The sequence below is a fragment of the Rattus norvegicus genome, chromosome Y, assembly GCF_021556685.1.
Source record: "Rattus norvegicus strain SHRSP/BbbUtx chromosome Y, alternate assembly SHRSP_T2T, whole genome shotgun sequence".
Classification (NCBI taxonomy): domain Eukaryota; kingdom Metazoa; phylum Chordata; class Mammalia; order Rodentia; family Muridae; genus Rattus; species Rattus norvegicus.
In genome coordinates, this window is record NC_141555.1 from 69,943,294 (window position 1) to 69,957,786 (window position 14,493).

Here is a 14,493-nt window from a genome sequence, read left to right on the forward strand (position 1 = left end):
CTCTAGAACCACTTAAAACTAATCTTATCCGCCAAGTAACACCTTTCACTTTGCAAATCACTAGCTGTGTGTTTTTCTTCAAAGTCAAGTTCCTACAAGCTTTTCCCGCTTGGAAGGAACAGAATGCGCCTGAGAATGTGTGATTCGGACAGGGAAACACACTTTTTTTCTATATAGAAATGTATGCTTTTTACCTTCTAGGACCATTTAAAACAAAGGTTATTGGCCAAATAACCGCAATTCACTTTGTAAAACAGTAACTGTGTGTCTATCTTCAAAGTCAACTTCCAGCAAGCTTTTCCTGCTTGGATGAACAGTATTCGCCCAAGAATGAGAGATTCAGACCGGGAAAACCATGCTTTGTCTATACTGAAAAGTCTGGTTTTTACCGTCTAGCACCACTGAAAACTAAGTGTATTGGCCAAGCAAAGCAATTCACTTTCCAAACACCAGCTGTGTGTTTATCTTCAAAGTCAAGTTCCTACAAGCATTTCTCACTTGGATTGGACAAAATTCCCCAAAGAATGAGATTCAGACTGGGAAAACAATGTTTTGTCTATATTGAAAAGTCTGCTTTTACCCACTAGACCCACTTAAAACTAAGAATATTCTCCTGGTAAGAACAATTCCCTTTGCAAAAACAATTGCTGTGTGTTTGTCTTCAAAGTCAATTTTCTACAAGATTTTCCTGATTGGAACACACAGAATTTGCCAAAGAGAGAGAGATTGAGACTGGGAAAAGCTTTTTTAGAATATATAGATAAGTATGTTTTTTACCAACTAGAACTACTTAAAACAGAGCTTAATCCCAAAGTAAGAACAATTCACTTTGTAAAAATCTAGCTGTGTGTTTATCTTCAAAGTTCACTTCCTCCAAACTTTTCCCGATTGGAACTAACACGTTTCCTCTAAGAATGTGTGATTGAGATAGGGAAACACACGTTTTGTGTATATATAAAAGTCTGCTTTTTTCCTCCTTTGAACCACTGAAAACTAAGCTTATTTTCCAAGTAACAGCACTTCACTTTGCAAAACACTACCTGTGTGTTTATCTTGAAAGTCACCTTCCTACAAGCTTTACACCCATGGAAAGGACAGTATTGGCCAAAGAATGAGAGATTCAGACTGGGAAAAACATGTTTGTCTCTATTGAAAAGTCTGCTTTTTGCCTCAAGAACCACTTAAAAGTAAGCTTCTTAGCCTAGTAACAGCAATTCACTTTGCAAAACACTAGCTGTGTGTTTATCTTGAAAGTCAACTTCCTACAAGCTTTTCCCTCTTGGAATGAAGAGATTTCGCCAAAGAATGAAAGACTGAGACTGGGAAAAGCTATTTCAGTCTATATAAATAAGTCTGCTTTTACCGTCTAGAACCACTTAAAACTAAGCTTATTGGTCAAGTAACAGCAATTCACTGTGCAAAACAGTAGCTGTGTGTTTATCTTCAAAGTCAACTTCCTACAAGCTTTTCCTACTGGAAGGAAAAGAATTCTCCAAAGATTGTTGGATTCAGACTGGGAAATCCATGTTTTGTCTATATTGAAAAGTGTGCTTTTTTCGCTCTAGAACCACATAGAGCTAGGCTTATTCGCCAAGTAACACCGATTTACTTTGCAAATCATTAGCTTTGTGTTCAGCTTCAAAGTCAAGTTCCTACAAGCTTTTTCCAGATGGAACGAACAGAACTCGACTGAGAATGTGTGATTCAGACAGGGAAACGCACTTTTTTCTATATAGAGAGGTATGCTTATCACCTTCTAGGACCATTTAAAAGAGAGCTTAATCACCAGGTAAGAACAATTCACTTGTAAAATGAAAAATAAAAGGCTGTTTTTTTATCTTCAAAGTCAACTTCCTACAAGCTTTTCCCTCTTGGAATGAACAGAATTCGCCAAAGAATGAGAGACTAAGACTGGGAAAAGCTTTTTCAGTCTATATAAATAATTCTGCTTTTTTACAGTCTAGAACCACTTAAAACTAAGATTATTGGTCAAGTAACAGCAATTCACTTTTCAAAACACTAGCTGTGTGTTTATCTTCAAAGTCAACTTCCTACAAGCTTTACCCCCTTGGAGAGAACAGAATTCGCCAAAGAATGAGAGATTCAGACTGGAAAACCCATGTTTGTCTATATTCAAAAGTCTGCTTTTTAGCCTCAAGAACAACTTAAAAGTAAGCTTATTCGCCTAGTAACAGAAATTCACTATTCAAAACACTAGCTGTGTGTTTATCTTCAAAGTCAACTTCCTACAAGCTTTTCCCTTTTGGAACGAACAGAATTCACCAAAGAATGGGAGACTGAGACTGGGAAAAGCTTTTTCAGTCTATATGAATAAGTCTGCTTTTTACCATCTAGAACCAGTTAAAACTAAGCTTATTGGCCAAGTAACAGCAATACATTTTGCAAAACACTGGCTGTGTGTTTATTTCAAAGTCAACATCTTCTAAGCTCTTCCCCCTTGGAGAGAACAGAATTCACCTAAGAATGTCTGATTCAGACTGGGAAATGCAAGTATTGTCTACATTGAAGTCTGCTTTTTACTGTCTAGGACCACTTAAAACTAAGCCCATTGGCCAAGTAAGAGCAATTCACTTTGCAGATCATTAGCTCTGTGTTTATCTTCAAAGTGAACTTCCTACAAGCTTTTCCCGCTTGGAACGAACAGAATTCGCCAAAGAATGTTGGATTCAGACTGGGAAACACATGTTTGGTCCACATAGAAAAGTCTGCTTTTTACTGTCTAGAACCACTTAAAACTAAGCTTATTGGCCAAGTAACAGCAATTCACTTTGCAAAACCCTAGCTGTGTGTTCATTTTCAATGTCAACTTCCTACAAGCTTTTCATACTGGAACCAACAGAATTCTGCAAAGAATGTTCGATTCTGACTGGGAAACCCATGTTTTGTCTACATTGAAAAGTGTGCTTCTTACCCTATAGAACCACTTTAAACTAAGCTTATTCACCAAGGAACAGCCATTCACTCTGCAAATCACCAGCTTTGTGTTCAGCTTCAAACTCAAGTTCCTACAAGCTTTTCCCAATTGGAAGGAACAGAATTAGCCAAAGAATGAGATATTGAGACTGGGAAAAGGATTTTTAGTCTATATAGAAAAGTATGCTTTTTACCATATAGAACTACTTAAAACTAAGCTTAATCACCAAGTAAGAACAATTCACTTTGTAAGAGGAAAAAAGGGGCTTTTTTTTTTATCTCCAAAGTCAACTTCCTACAAGCCTTTCCAGCCTGGAACGGACAGAATTCACCAAGGAATGTTCGATTCAGACTGGGAAAACCATGTTTTGTCAATCTTGAAAAGTCTGCTTTTTACTCTCTAGAACCACTTAAAACTAATCTTATCCGCCAAGTAACACCTTTCACTTTGCAAATCACTAGCTGTGTGTTTTTCTTCAAAGTCAAGTTCCTACAAGCTTTTCCCGCTTGGAAGGAACAGAATGCGCCTGAGAATGTGTGATTCGGACAGGGAAACACACTTTTTTTCTATATAGAAATGTATGCTTTTTACCTTCTAGGACCATTTAAAACAAAGGTTATTGGCCAAATAACCGCAATTCACTTTGTAAAACAGTAACTGTGTGTCTATCTTCAAAGTCAACTTCCAGCAAGCTTTTCCTGCTTGGATGAACAGTATTCGCCCAAGAATGAGAGATTCAGACCGGGAAAACCATGCTTTGTCTATACTGAAAAGTCTGGTTTTTACCGTCTAGCACCACTGAAAACTAAGTGTATTGGCCAAGCAAAGCAATTCACTTTCCAAACACCAGCTGTGTGTTTATCTTCAAAGTCAAGTTCCTACAAGCATTTCTCACTTGGATTGGACAAAATTCCCCAAAGAATGAGATTCAGACTGGGAAAACAATGTTTTGTCTATATTGAAAAGTCTGCTTTTACCCACTAGACCCAGTTAAAACTAAGAATAATCTCCTGGTAAGAACAATTCCCTTTGCAAAAACAATTGCTGTGTGTTTGTCTTCAAAGTCAACTTTCTACAAGATTTTCATGATTGGAACACACAGAATTTGCCAAAGAGAGAGAGATTGAGACTGGGAAAAGCTTTTTTAGAATATATAGATAAGTATGTTTTTTACCAACTAGAACTACTTAAAACAGAGCTTAATCCCAAAGTAAGAACAATTCACTTTGTAAAAAACTAGCTGTGTGTTTATCTTCAAAGTTCACTTCCTCCAAACTTTTCCCGATTGGAACGAACACGTTTCCTCTAAGAATGTGTGATTGAGATAGGGAAACACACGTTTTGTGTATATATAAAAGTCTGCTTTTTTCCTCCTTTGAACCACTGAAAACTAAGCTTATTTTCCAAGTAACAGCACTTCACTTTGCAAAACACTACCTGTGTGTTTATCTTGAAAGTCACCTTCCTACAAGCTTTACACCCATGGAAAGGACAGTATTGGCCAAAGAATGAGAGATTCAGACTGGGAAAAACATGTTTGTCTCTATTGAAAAGTCTGCTTTTTGCCTCAAGAACCAATTAAAAGTAAGCTTCTTAGCCTAGTAACAGCAATTCACTTTGCAAAACACTAGCTGTGTGTTTATCTTGAAAGTCAACTTCCTACAAGCTTTTCCCTCTTGGAATGAAGAGAATTCGCCAAAGAATGAAAGACTGAGACTGGGAAAAGCTATTTCAGTCTATATAAATAAGTCTGCTTTTTACCGTCTAGAACCACTTAAAACTAAGCTTATTGGTCAAGTAACAGCAATTCACTGTGCAAAACAGTAGCTGTGTGTTTATCTTCAAAGTCAACTTCCTACAAGCTTTTCCTACTGGAAGGAAAAGAATTCTCCAAAGATTGTTGGATTCAGACTGGGAAATCCATGTTTTGTCTATATTGAAAAGTGTGCTTTTTTCGCTCTAGAACCACATAGAGCTAGGCTTATTGGCAAAGTAACACCGATTCACTTTGCCAATCATTAGCTTTGTGTTCAGCTTCAAAGTCAAGTTCCTACAAGCTTTTTCCGCATGGAACGAACAGAACTCGACTGAGAATGTGTTTCAGACAGGGAAACGCACTTTTTTCTATATAGAGAGGTATGCTTATCACCTTCTAGGACCATTTAAAACAGAGCTTAATCACCAGGTAAGAACAATTCACTTGTAAAATGAAAAAAAAAAAGGCTGTTTTTTTATCTTGAAAGTCAACTTCCTACAAGCTTTTCCCTCTTGGAATGAACAGAATTCGCCAAAGAATGAGAGACTAAGACTGGGAAAAGCTTTTTCAGTCTATATAAATAAGTCTGCTTTTTTACAGTCTAGAACCACTTAAAACTAAGATTATTGGTCAAGTAACAGCAATTCACTTTTCAAAACACTAGCTGTGTGTTTATCTTCAAAGTCAACTTCCTACAAGCTTTACCCCCTTGGAGAGAACAGAATTCGCCAAAGAATGAGAGATTCAGACTGGGAAACCCATGTTTGTCTATATTCAAAAGTCTGCTTTTTAGCCTCAAGAACAACTTGAAAGTAAGCTTATTGGCCTAGTAACAGAAATTCACTTTTCAAAACACTAGCTGTGTGTTTATCTTGAAAGTCAACTTCCTACAAGCTTTACCCTCTTGGAATGAAGAGATTTCGCCAAAGAATGAAAGACTGAGACTGGGAAAAGCTATTTCAGTCTATATAAATAAGTCTGCTTTTACCGTCTAGAACCACTTAAAACTAAGCTTATTGGTCAAGTAACAGCAATTCACTGTGCAAAACAGTAGCTGTGTGTTTATCTTCAAAGTCAACTTCCTACAAGCTTTTCCTGCTGGAAGGAACAGAATTCTCCAAAGATTGTGGATTCAGACTGGGAAATCCATGTTTTGTCTATATTGAAAAGTGTGCTTTTTTCGCTCTAGAACCACATAGAGCTAGGCTTATTCGCCAAGTAACACCGATTTACTTTGCAAATCATTAGCTTTGTGTTCAGCTTCAAAGTCAAGTTCCTACAAGCTTTTTCCGCATGGAACGAACAGAACTCGACTGAGAATGTGTGATTCAGACAGGGAAACGCACTTTTTTCTATATAGAGAGGTATGCTTATCACCTTCTAGGACCATTTAAAAGAGAGCTTAATCACCAGGTAAGAACAATTCACTTGTAAAATGAAAAATAAAAGGCTGTTTTTTTATCTTCAAAGTCAACTTCCTACAAGCTTTTCCCTCTTGGAATGAAAAGAATTCGCCAAAGAATGAGAGACTAAGACTGGGAAAAGCTTTTTCAGTCTATATAAATAATTCTGAATTTTTACAGCCTAGAACCACTTAAAACTAAGATTATTGGTCAAGTAACAGCAATTCACTTTTCAAAACACTAGCTGTGTGTTTATCTTCAAAGTCAACTTCCTACAAGCTTTACCCCCTTGGAGAGAACAGAATTCGCCAAAGAATGAGAGATTCAGACTGGAAAACCCATGTTTGTCTATATTCAAAAGTCTGCTTTTTAGCCTCAAGAACAACTTAAAAGTAAGCTTATTCGCCTAGTAACAGAAATTCACTATTCAAAACACTAGCTGTGTGTTTATCTTCAAAGTCAACTTCCTACAAGCTTTTCCCTTTTGGAACGAACAGAATTCACCAAAGAATGGGAGACTGAGACTGGGAAAAGCTTTTTCAGTCTATATGAATAAGTCTGCTTTTTACCATCTAGAACCAGTTAAAACTAAGCTTATTGGCCAAGTAACAGCAATTCATTTTGCAAAACACTGGCTGTGTGTTTATTTCAAAGTCAACATCTTCTAAGCTCTTCCCCATTGGAGAGAACAGAATTCACCTAAGAATGTCTGATTCAGACTGGGAAATGCAAGTATTGTCTACATTGAAGTCTGCTTTTTACTGTCTAGGACCACTTAAAACAAAGCCCATTGGCCAAGTAAGAGCAATTCACTTTGCAGATCATTAGCTCTGTGTTTATCTTCAAAGTGAACTTCCTACAAGCTTTTCCCGCTTGGAACGAACAGAATTCGCCAAAGAATGTTGGATTCAGACTGGGAAACACATGTTTGGTCCACATAGAAAAGTCTGCTTTTTACTGTCTAGAACCACTTAAAACTAAGCTTATTGGCCAAGTAACAGCAATTCACTTTGCAAAACCCTAGCTGTGTGTTCATTTTCAATGTCAACTTCCTACAAGCTTTTCATACTGGAACCAACAGAATTCTGCAAAGAATGTTCGATTCTGACTGGGAAACCCATGTTTTGTCTACATTGAAAAGTGTGCTTCTTACCCTATAGAACCACTTTAAACTAAGCTTATTCACCAAGGAACAGCCATTCACTCTGCAAATCACCAGCTTTGTGTTCAGCTTCAAACTCAAGTTCCTACAAGCTTTTCCCAATTGGAAGGAACAGAATTAGCCAAAGAATGAGATATTGAGACTGGGAAAAGGATTTTTAGTCTATATAGAAAAGTATGCTTTTTACCATATAGAACTACTTAAAACTAAGCTTAATCACCAAGTAAGAACAATTCACTTTGTAAGAGGAAAAAAGGGGCTTTTTTTTTTATCTCCAAAGTCAACTTCCTACAAGCCTTTCCAGCCTGGAACGGACAGAATTCACCAAGGAATGTTCGATTCAGACTGGGAAAACCATGTTTTGTCAATCTTGAAAAGTCTGCTTTTTACTCTCTAGAACCACTTAAAACTAATCTTATCCGCCAAGTAACACCTTTCACTTTGCAAATCACTAGCTGTGTGTTTTTCTTCAAAGTCAAGTTCCTACAAGCTTTTCCCGCTTGGAAGGAACAGAATGCGCCTGAGAATGTGTGATTCGGACAGGGAAACACACTTTTTTTCTATATAGAAATGTATGCTTTTTACCTTCTAGGACCATTTAAAACAAAGGTTATTGGCCAAATAACCGCAATTCACTTTGTAAAACAGTAACTGTGTGTCTATCTTCAAAGTCAACTTCCAGCAAGCTTTTCCTGCTTGGATGAACAGTATTCGCCCAAGAATGAGAGATTCAGACCGGGAAAACCATGCTTTGTCTATACTGAAAAGTCTGGTTTTTACCGTCTAGCACCACTGAAAACTAAGTGTATTGGCCAAGCAAAGCAATTCACTTTCCAAACACCAGCTGTGTGTTTATCTTCAAAGTCAAGTTCCTACAAGCATTTCTCACTTGGATTGGACAAAATTCCCCAAAGAATGAGATTCAGACTGGGAAAACAATGTTTTGTCTATATTGAAAAGTCTGCTTTTACCCACTAGACCCACTTAAAACTAAGAATATTCTCCTGGTAAGAACAATTCCCTTTGCAAAAACAATTGCTGTGTGTTTGTCTTCAAAGTCAATTTTCTACAAGATTTTCATGATTGGAACACACAGAATTTGCCAAAGAGAGAGAGATTGAGACTGGGAAAAGCTTTTTTAGAATATATAGATAAGTATGTTTTTTACCTACTAGAACTACTTAAAACAGAGCTTAATCCCAAAGTAAGAACAATTCACTTTGTAAAAAACTAGCTGTGTGTTTATCTTCAAAGTTCACTTCCTCCAAACTTTTCCCGATTGGAACGAACACGTTTCCTCTAAGAATGTGTGATTGAGATAGGGAAACACACGTTTTGTGTATATATAAAAGTCTGCTTTTTTCCTCCTTTGAACCACTGAAAACTAAGCTTATTTTCCAAGTAACAGCACTTCACTTTGCAAAACACTACCTGTGTGTTTATCTTGAAAGTCACCTTCCTACAAGCTTTACACCCATGGAAAGGACAGTATTGGCCAAAGAATGAGAGATTCAGACTGGGAAAAACATGTTTGTCTCTATTGAAAAGTGTGCTTTTTGCCTCAAGAACCACTTAAAAGTAAGCTTCTTAGCCTAGTAACAGCAATTCACTTTGCAAAACACTAGCTGTGTGTTTATCTTGAAAGTCAACTTCCTACAAGCTTTTCCCTCTTGGAATGAAGAGATTTCGCCAAAGAATGAAAGACTGAGACTGGGAAAGCTATTTCAGTCTATATAAATAAGTCTGCTTTTACCGTCTAGAACCACTTAAAACTAAGCTTATTGGTCAAGTAACAGCAATTCACTGTGCAAAACAGTAGCTGTGTGTTTATCTTCAAAGTCAACTTCCTACAAGCTTTTCCTACTGGAAGGAAAAGAATTCTCCAAAGATTGTTGGATTCAGACTGGGAAATCCATGTTTTGTCTATATTGAAAAGTGTGCTTTTTTCGCTCTAGAACCACATAGAGCTAGGCTTATTCGCCAAGTAACACCGATTTACTTTGCAAATCATTAGCTTTGTGTTCAGCTTCAAAGTCAAGTTCCTACAAGCTTTTTCCAGATGGAACGAACAGAACTCGACTGAGAATGTGTGATTCAGACAGGGAAACGCACTTTTTTCTATATAGAGAGGTATGCTTATCACCTTCTAGGACCATTTAAAAGAGAGCTTAATCACCAGGTAAGATAATTCACTTGTAAAATGAAAAATAAAAGGCTGTTTTTTTATCTTCAAAGTCAACTTCCTACAAGCTTTTCCCTCTTGGAATGAACAGAATTCGCCAAAGAATGAGAGACTAAGACTGGGAAAAGCTTTTTCAGTCTATATAAATAAGTCTGCTTTTTTACAGTCTAGAACCACTTAAAACTAAGATTATTGGTCAAGTAACAGCAATTCACTTTTCAAAACACTAGCTGTGTGTTTATCTTCAAAGTCAACTTCCTACAAGCTTTACCCCCTTGGAGAGAACAGAATTCGCCAAAGAATGAGAGATTCAGACTGGGAAACCCATGTTTGTCTATATTCAAAAGTCTGCTTTTTAGCCTCAAGAACAACTTGAAAGTAAGCTTATTGGCCTAGTAACAGAAATTCACTTTTCAAAACACTAGCTGTGTGTTTATCTTGAAAGTCAACTTCCTACAAGCTTTACCCTCTTGGAATGAAGAGATTTCGCCAAAGAATGAAAGACTGAGACTGGGAAAAGCTATTTCAGTCTATATAAATAAGTCTGCTTTTACCGTCTAGAACCACTTAAAACTAAGCTTATTGGTCAAGTAACAGCAATTCACTGTGCAAAACAGTAGCTGTGTGTTTATCTTCAAAGTCAACTTCCTACAAGCTTTTCCTACTGGAAGGAAAAGAATTCTCCAAAGATTGTTGGATTCAGACTGGGAAATCCATGTTTTGTCTATATTGAAAAGTGTGCTTTTTTCGCTCTAGAACCACATAGAGCTAGGCTTATTCGCCAAGTAACACCGATTTACTTTGCAAATCATTAGCTTTGTGTTCAGCTTCAAAGTCAAGTTCCTACAAGCTTTTTCCAGATGGAACGAACAGAACTCGACTGAGAATGTGTGATTCAGACAGGGAAACGCACTTTTTTCTATATAGAGAGGTATGCTTATCACCTTCTAGGACCATTTAAAAGAGAGCTTAATCACCAGGTAAGAACAATTCACTTGTAAAATGAAAAATAAAAGGCTGTTTTTTTATCTTCAAAGTCAACTTCCTACAAGCTTTTCCCTCTTGGAATGAACAGAATTCGCCAAAGAATGAGAGACTAAGACTGGGAAAAGCTTTTTCAGTCTATATAAATAAGTCTGCTTTTTTACAGTCTAGAACCACTTAAAACTAAGATTATTGGTCAAGTAACAGCAATTCACTTTTCAAAACACTAGCTGTGTGTTTATCTTCAAAGTCAACTTCCTACAAGCTTTACCCCCTTGGAGAGAACAGAATTCGCCAAAGAATGAGAGATTCAGACTGGAAAACCCATGTTTGTCTATATTCAAAAGTCTGCTTTTTAGCCTCAAGAACAACTTAAAAGTAAGCTTATTCGCCTAGTAACAGAAATTCACTATTCAAAACACTAGCTGTGTGTTTATCTTCAAAGTCAACTTCCTACAAGCTTTTCCCTTTTGGAACGAACAGAATTCACCAAAGAATGGGAGACTGAGACTGGGAAAATCTTTTTCAGTCTATATGAATAAGTCTGCTTTTTACCATCTAGAACCAGTTAAAACTAAGCTTATTGGCCAAGTAACAGCAATTCATTTTGCAAAACACTGGCTGTGTTTTTATTTCAAAGTCAACATCTTCTAAGCTCTTCCCCCTTGGAGAGAACAGAATTCACCTAAGAATGTCTGATTCAGACTGGGAAATGCAAGTATTGTCTACATTGAAGTCTGCTTTTTACTGTCTGGGACCACTTAAAACTAAGCCCATTGGCCAAGTAAGAGCAATTCACTTTGCAGATCATTAGCTCTGTGTTTATCTTCAAAGTGAACTTCCTACAAGCTTTTCCCGCTTGGAACGAACAGAATTCGCCAAAGAATGCTGGATTCAGACTGGGAAACACATGTTTGGTCCACATAGAAAAGTCTGCTTTTTACTGTCTAGAACCACTTAAAACTAAGCTTATTGGCCAAGTAACAGCAATTCACTTTGCAAAACCCTAGCTGTGTGTTCATTTTCAATGTCAACTTCCTACAAGCTTTTCATACTGGAACCAACAGAATTCTGCAAAGAATGTTCGATTCTGACTGGGAAACCCATGTTTTGTCTACATTGAAAAGTGTGCTTCTTACCCTATAGAACCACTTTAAACTAAGCTTATTCACCAAGGATCAGCCATTCACTCTGCAAATCACCAGCTTTGTGTTCAGCTTCAAACTCAAGTTCCTACAAGCTTTTCCCAATTGGAAGGAACAGAATTTGCCAAAGAATGAGATATTGAGACTGGGAAAAGGATTTTTAGTCTATATAGAAAAGTATGCTTTTTACCATATAGAACTACTTAAAACTAAGCTTAATCACCAAGTAAGAACAATTCACTTTGTAAGAGGAAAAAAGGGGCTTTTTTTTTTTATCTCCAAAGTCAACTTCCTACAAGCCTTTCCAGCCTGGAACGGACAGAATTCACCAAGGAATGTTCGATTCAGACTGGGAAAACCATGTTTTGTCAATCTTGAAAAGTCTGCTTTTTACTCTCTAGAACCACTTAAAACTAATCTTATCCGCCAAGTAACACCTTTCACTTTGCAAATCACTAGCTGTGTGTTTTTCTTCAAAGTCAAGTTCCTACAAGCTTTTCCCGCTTGGAAGGAACAGAATGCGCCTGAGAATGTGTGATTCGGACAGGGAAACACACTTTTTTTCTATATAGAAATGTATGCTTTTTACATTCTAGGACCATTTAAAACAAAGGTTATTGGCCAAATAACCGCAATTCACTTTGTAAAACAGTAACTGTGTGTCTATCTTCAAAGTCAACTTCCAGCAAGCTTTTCCTGCTTGGATGAACAGTATTCGCCCAAGAATGAGAGATTCAGACCGGGAAAACCATGCTTTGTCTATACTGAAAAGTCTGGTTTTTACCGTCTAGCACCACTGAAAACTAAGTGTATTGGCCAAGCAAAGCAATTCACTTTCCAAACACCAGCTGTGTGTTTATCTTCAAAGTCAAGTTCCTACAAGCACTTCTCACTTGGATTGGACAAAATTTCCCAAAGAATGAGATTCAGACTGGGAAAACAATGTTTTGTCTATATTGAAAAGTCTGCTTTTACCCACTAGACCCACTTAAAACTAAGAATAATCTCCTGGTAAGAACAATTCCCTTTGCAAAAACAATTGCTGTGTGTTTGTCTTCAAAGTCAACTTTCTACAAGATTTTCATGATTGGAACACACAGAATTTGCCAAAGAGAGAGAGATTGAGACTGGGAAAAGCTTTTTTAGAATATATAGATAAGTATGTTTTTTACCAACTAGAACTACTTAAAACAGAGCTTAATCCCAAAGTAAGAACAATTCACTTTGTAAAAAACTAGCTGTGTGTTTATCTTCAAAGTTCACTTCCTCCAAACTTTTCCCGATTGGAACTAACACGTTTCCTCTAAGAATGTGTGATTGAGATAGGGAAACACACGTTTTGTGTATATATAAAAGTCTGCTTTTTTCCTCCTTTGAACCACTGAAAACTAAGCTTATTTTCCAAGTAACAGCACTTCACTTTGCAAAACACTACCTGTGTGTTTATCTTGAAAGTCACCTTCCTACAAGCTTTACACCCATGGAAAGGACAGTATTGGCCAAAGAATGAGAGATTCAGACTGGGAAAAACATGTTTGTCTCTATTGAAAAGTCTGCTTTTTGCCTCAAGAACCACTTAAAAGTAAGCTTCTTAGCCTAGTAACAGCAATTCACTTTGCAAAACACTAGCTGTGTGTTTATCTTGAAAGTCAACTTCCTACAAGCTTTTCCCTCTTGGAATGAAGAGAATTTGCCAAAGAATGAAAGACTGAGACTGGGAAAAGCTATTTCAGTCTATATAAATAAGTCTGCTTTTTACCGTCTAGAACCACTTAAAACTAAGCTTATTGGTCAAGTAACAGCAATTCACTGTGCAAAACAGTAGCTGTGTGTTTATCTTCAAAGTCAACTTCCTACAAGCTTTTCCTACTGGAAGGAAAAGAATTCTCCAAAGATTGTTGGATTCAGACTGGGAAATCCATGTTTTGTCTATATTGAAAAGTGTGCTTTTTTCGCTCTAGAACCACATAGAGCTAGGCTTATTGGCAAAGTAACACCGATTCACTTTGCCAATCATTAGCTTTGTGTTCAGCTTCAAAGTCAAGTTCCTACAAGCTTTTTCCGCATGGAACGAACAGAACTCGACTGAGAATGTGTTTCAGACAGGGAAACGCACTTTTTTCTATATAGAGAGGTATGCTTATCACTTTCTAGGACCATTTAAAACAGAGCTTAATCACCAGGTAAGAACAATTCACTTGTAAAATGAAAAAAAAAAAGGCTGTTTTTTTATCTTCAAAGTCAACTTCCTACAAGCTTTTCCCTCTTGGAATGAACAGAATTCGCCAAAGAATGAGAGACGAAGACTGGGAAAAGCTTTTTCAGTCTATATAAATAAGTCTGCTTTTTTACAGTCTAGAACCACTTAAAACTAAGATTATTGGTCAAGTAACAGCAATTCACTTTTCAAAACACTAGCTGTGTGTTTATCTTCAAAGTCAACTTCCTACAAGCTTTACCCCCTTGGAGAGAACAGAATTCGCCAAAGAATGAGAGATTCAGACTGGGAAACCCATGTTTGTCTATATTCAAAAGTCTGCTTTTTAGCCTCAAGAACAACTTAAAAGTAAGCTTATTCGCCTAGTAACAGAAATTCACTATTCAAAACACTAGCTGTGTGTTTATCTTCAAAGTCAACTTCCTACAAGCTTTTCCCTTTTGGAACGAACAGAATTCACCAAAGAATGGGAGACTGAGACTGGGAAAATCTTTTTCAGTCTATATGAATAAGTCTGCTTTTTACCATCTAGAACCAGTTAAAACTAAGCTTATTGGCCAAGTAACAGCAATTCATTTTGCAAAACACTGGCTGTGTGTTTATTTCAAAGTCAACATCTTCTAAGCTCTTCCCCCTTGGAGAGAACAGAAATCACCTAAGAATGTCTGATTCAGACTGGGAAATGCAAGTATTGTCTACATTGAAGTC